Source organism: Carassius auratus, unplaced genomic scaffold (assembly GCF_003368295.1).
Source record: "Carassius auratus strain Wakin unplaced genomic scaffold, ASM336829v1 scaf_tig00014537, whole genome shotgun sequence".
NCBI lineage: Eukaryota > Metazoa > Chordata > Actinopteri > Cypriniformes > Cyprinidae > Carassius > Carassius auratus.
In genome coordinates, this window is record NW_020524505.1 from 221,860 (window position 1) to 227,863 (window position 6,004).

The window sequence follows — 6,004 nt, forward strand, 5'->3', positions numbered from 1 at the left end:
TTTTTAGAAGCTTGTGATTGAAAACTGAACGTTTGATGGCTAAAGATGAGCTGACTTCCGAAACCACTGTCGTATTTTTGTTTTTGGTCAGCTGACGCATGTTAACATCTTTGCTGTAATCTAGCCGTAGTTCTCCGTGAGGAATGCGGTAGACGTTCGGGCCACTTTTCTTTTTCCGACTTTGCTAAACCAGTCTGTATGAGTCAAAAGATCCTTCCTCAGTTCCTGAAATGTGGAAAGAATATATTTCTAGATATGTTACAGAGTGCTGCACTGATATATTTTCTATTCAGATACGATGAAATTAAAAATAAAATAAATAAATATCAAGTTGACTGACATCTGGGGTGTTTTTGCAGGAAAATAAATAACTATTCGGGAATCTGGGGTCTGAAACCCATGTGTTATATAATATATTGGTATAATAATTTAAATAAAAAAATATATTATAATAAAACTTTACAAAATTAAGTTATGTAATACATTATTTATACTATACTTTATTACTATAGCAATTTATATGTGTGTGTACATTTATATTTTTTAATTTATAAAATATAACAGAAAATACAGCCTATGATATTATATTTATATTTGACATTACAGATCCTATATTTTTATATATGTTTTACATTAGTATTATAAATCTTTATTTTACAATACATGGTATTATATACAATATTCTAATATAATTTTATATAATGTTTATGGAAAATATTGTATAATATTGTATAGAATTTTTTTTTACTGATATATTAGTATTTTATATTTAACTTTTTTATTATATAATAAACATGAAATATATAATATTGTATAATATTCTATATTAATATTTACAAGTGACAAAACATTTTTGCATTACAATAACAGAGTTTGGAGATGGAAAGAAATTTCTCTCCTCAGTTTTTTTTCTTTTTTTTTTTTTGCATTTACTGTAGCATTGATTTGTCCCTGCTGATTAATTGCTTTATTATTATTATATTATTATTTATGCAAAAGTCCATTGCTGAAAAGGTTTATACTGGGTTTGTTCCCAATCGTTGGTGTTTTCAAGTGCACAGACTCCAGTTTCCTGTATTTAAGAAGCCTGAAAAACCATTAAACACACATCGCCTCTCAACATAATGATCACTAAACCCGAAAATAATAGATTCGTCGCCATCTCCCCATTATAAATGACAAAATGAATTGTGCTGGTGGCTTTCTATGCCTGTTTCTTGGCCGTGTCAGGAACAGCTTTCCACTTCCATGTCTTCGAAGCCCATTTGGGAATGTTGCCTAAAATGAAGCAGCGATATTCACCGTTACTCATATTTGAGGCCGCACTCCCAAAGGACGGAAATTGTGCCCCTATTGCGCCGTTCCAGTCACAATCTTAATAGAGCACGAGCAGGAAACATAGTTAAACCAAGCGAGCAGCTCGCCCATCCAGCCTTTCTTTACGTTTTGAGGAAAACACATGTTTATAATATCTTGTGGTCTGTTCGCTTGATTGTGGCATGTGTAGAGTTATCTTTGGAATTAAAGGAAAAAAACAAGAGATTTTAGGTTGATTCGCTCTTGTACTCCAGTGGATATTATGCTTGTTCCTACTTCTTCAGTGCATGGGACTTTGTGTCAGATGTTTCTCCTAAAATTCTAATGTATGGAGATCAGAGCTGTAAAATGCATATGGATTTGATGGCTCGAAGCTCCATCTTCTATTTAGTCTCATTACTCTATAGGCAAAACATATTTTTTTTCACTCAACACAAATTCCTAGATTAATCTGGAAAATCTGAATACAATCCACTTTTTAGGTAAATTTGGGAAGTTATTGCAGAGGAATATCGGTTCTCAGAATTGTATATTCAAAACACACACACACACACATGTGTATGAAGCATTGCTCATGTTTTTCTTTTTCACTCTCTTAATTCACTCATACACAAAATTATTTGGAAAATCTGAACGCACTTCTCTTTTTAGGTAATTCTACACACTATTTTAGCAAGTTTAACAAACTAGTTTTCTGTGAATGTTGCATTGAATGTGTCAAAATAATGTTAGATTTAAATCCAAATGTATGTTTGAACTGAAATGTAATGTTAATTGATGGGTACGGCAGTATTTTTGGAGTTCATTCGTGGACTTTACGTGGAGGGAATGCTGTGGGGACCATCGTGGTCTCGGCTGAAAGGCATGACACACAGGCAGCAAAGCAGAAGTAAGATGTGTTTTGTTAGTTGTCTGAAGCATCTAAGCTCCATCACTATACCCCGGATCACCCAAAATAAATCCACCTGTTTCTGGCAAACATTTTGTCATTAAAAAATATGAGAGAGAAAAACAGAGTCCGCAGTGTGTGTGCTCTCCTCTAAAGCAGCTTTTGTTCTGGTGTCACCATCATTTGTTCAATGCGAGCTCTACTCCGGCGGATAATGCCAGCGGATTTATTCACACAGAAACATCCCGATCGGACTGCAATGCACTAGTAACTCACACAGTTCAGAGAGAGAGAGACTGTATTTAATAGATCACTGTTCATTTATAACTGCTTAACAACAGAAGGAAGACGATTCCCTTATTTAGGATTGTGGGGATTTGTGGTTTTTGTAATGTTCGTGTCTATTTGTAATTGCATAATGACTGTTTCCGAACAGGTTTCCCTGCTTTAAGCACCAGAATTTGGCAGATGATTGATACATTTTTAAAGCACTAAACCATTATCTAATTTTCTTATAAATGTGTGAATTATTAATATTTAAATGCAAAAATGAATGGTGTAGTATTTACTTTAGAAAAATACTACATTGTAAAACATTGAAGTAAGCATGATTTTTTTTTTAAGTAGAAGGACTGACATTTTCTTGAACAACATATTCCAATCATTTTTAACATATCTTATTGGTTGTGAAATGATTTTAGCAGGTTGTGATCTTTCTCTGGAAATACTGAGCAACTATAATCTGGCGTTACCATGAAGCATCAGACAGGGAACAGGCGTATACATGTACTCCGGTGTTTAACCTCGACGGTTTTCCGTTTTTGAACACTGTGAGTGATTTCACAGGATCAGCCGGGTAGAGACACAAATATCAGACTAGCGATCTGTTAGCACAGGATGAGCTTATGGATAGCATGCAGCTGTGAGTGGGAGAGGATGACAGTCATAAAGAATAAAGTATCTTTCAGAAAACAAGGGGAAGGAATAGAAGGAGGGTGAAGACAAAAGCATAATGCCTTTGACTGATGTTTGAGATCTTCCAGAACGAATGGTTGGAGATTGAATGGAACTGCTGTCCAGCACACATTGCCATCAGAGACAACGATGACATGTAAGAATGATAACATGTTTGCTGTTGTGAAGTGTTGACCAGTAAATGTTATGAAATTAGAGAACTAAGCCAATCGTAGCACTGGCGGTGTCAATTGATTTGGATGGGAACTTCGGATTGTGAATCATTTGAGTCGGTTCGGGAGTTCAGAGGATGATTAATTTGAGTCAGTTTGGGAGCTCAAAGTGGGTTTGCGAATCATTTTAGTCAATTTGGAATTCGGAGCAAGAATCATTTGAGTCAGTGCGGGAGATCGCTAATCATTTGAGTCAGTTTGTGAGTTCGGAGCGGGATTGCGAATCATTTGAGTCGGTTTGGGGATCGCGAATCATTTGAGTCAGTTTGTGAGTTCGGAGCGGGATCGCGAATCATTTGAATCAGTTCGGGAGTTTGGAGCGGGATCGCGAATCATTTGAATCAGTTCGGGAGTTTGGAGCGGGATCGCTAATCATTTGAGTCAGTTTGTGAGTTCGGAGCGGGATCGCGAATCATTTGAGTCGGTTTGGGGATCGCGAATCATTTGAGTCAGTTTGTGAGTTCGGAGCGGGATCGCGAATCATTTGAGTCGGTTTGGGGATCGCGAATCATTTGAGTCAGTTTGTGAGTTCGGAGCGGGATCGCGAATCATTTGAGTCAGTTTGTGGATCGCGAATCATTTGAGTCAGTTTGTGAGTTCGGAGCGGGATCGCGAATCATTTGAGTCTGTTTGTGGATCGCGAATCATTTGAGTCAGTTTATGAGTTCGGAGCGGGATCGCGAATCATTTGAGTCGGTTTGTGGATCGCGAATCATTTGAGTCAGTTTATGAGTTCGGAGCGGGATCGCGAATCATTCGAGTCATTTTGGGTTCGCGAATCATAGCTGTATATTGATAGGCATTTTTAACTAATTTAGTAGCTAGTTCTAATTACGTTTTCCACTCGTGTTTAGGTGTGATATGTGAACTCGTATTTTTTGTTTTAATGATGTGCCTTTTAACAGTATCAAGTATATTCAAAAACTAAACAAATCGTGTCTAAAAAGTGCACGCTTCTAGGCTAATGTACAGTAACATGATGAAGTCATACTAGTGCGCGTGTGCATTTTGAGTGCGTTCTTTCACTGCATTATTCGGTGTATTCAAATGCATTTATGAATGCGTGTAAATGATCACAAAATTCAAGATATGGGGGTTAGAAAATGTATATATTTATATCATTTTATGTAGTTAATCAATATCACACGAAGAGTGCCATTTCAGTTTTTCTCCAAAAATCAGCATGATTAAAATGTGATATTAAGATACTACAAACAATAATTTAATTACAAATACAAAATGTTGCAGAATAATGTAATATATGAATGAATAATAGCCTAAAGAACCTTTGTGCCAAAAGGGTTCTTCCTTGTCATTATAGAACCTTTTTAGCATATGGCTCTATATAGAACCCCAATTAACCCTTTTTTCACCGTGAGTGTCATGGTGCACGCACAAATCCACTGTAATTGTAAAATAATAATAATAATTATTATAATAATTAATAAGTAAATGATAAATAATAATTGGTGACAAAATTAGAGCCAAGCTAAACTATAAAATTTTTTTTAACAGACTTACATTATTAGATTATATATTTTAAATATATTAGATTATGGTAATATATTTATATATACAAAAAAAAAAAATCTGTATTTTACAGTTTCTAGGATTTTTTTTAAAACTAAGACTAAACTATATTTAACTAAAACTAACACCATAAAAACTTTTCCATTATTTCAAATAAAATAAACTTTTACCAAAAAAATAAATAAATAAGTTAAGATAACTTTAACGTTTTTATTTTAGCTAGTTCCCATTTACTTTAACTTGATGTCTGAAAAAATAAATACAATTAAAACTGAATTAATAAAAATTATATAGACATTAATAAATAACAAAATTAGAATTAAAAAAATAAAAATAAAGAAAAACGAATAAAAAATATTAATAAAAATAGAAATATCAAAGTGATACTAAAGTAACACTGGTTCATAAGAAGAGTATATTTAGTTAACTTGAAATTGATAACAAATATTTACATCTTTTTTATTTGTGTAGGTATTTGTGAGTTTAAGGGCAAAGCCTGTTTCTGTTTATGAACACAGTACTGTCCCTCCGAATGATGAAAAGGCTCTCATACTGAATTCGTGAAAACACAGCGTCGTCCAGAGGCCGGATTCACAGTCGTAGTTTTGACTACTTGTCTCATTGAGAGACACTCACTGTGAGGTTCTCCGTCATCTGGTTGATATTAGTGGTGAGGAACAGACCCCGCTGAGCTCATCTGCTTCTGGGTACGGGACGGTCTGATAAGAAGGACCCCGTCATGAGTCCTGCAGCGACAACACAATGATGAATGCAACCTCTAGAAGAAGAGTCTCACAAACGCTGGATGCAATGCAAAAAAAGATTTTTGTGTCTTGTTTTCCAGAACATGTCAAAATATCCTTTAAAACAAGATCGATTTACTTTGGACGCAAAACTGTATGTGATATTAGCTGTTGATTTTTATGACCCCCTTGGCCAAGTGTTTGCATAAATCTCGCAGAATTTTGCAAGCTTTGTTTTTCAAGTGAATTTATGTCATATTAGGGATGTTTTTATATCATCACAGAAATACAAAACGATAAATCAACTGTGCAGTGATAAGTGCGATGGAATGAAACAG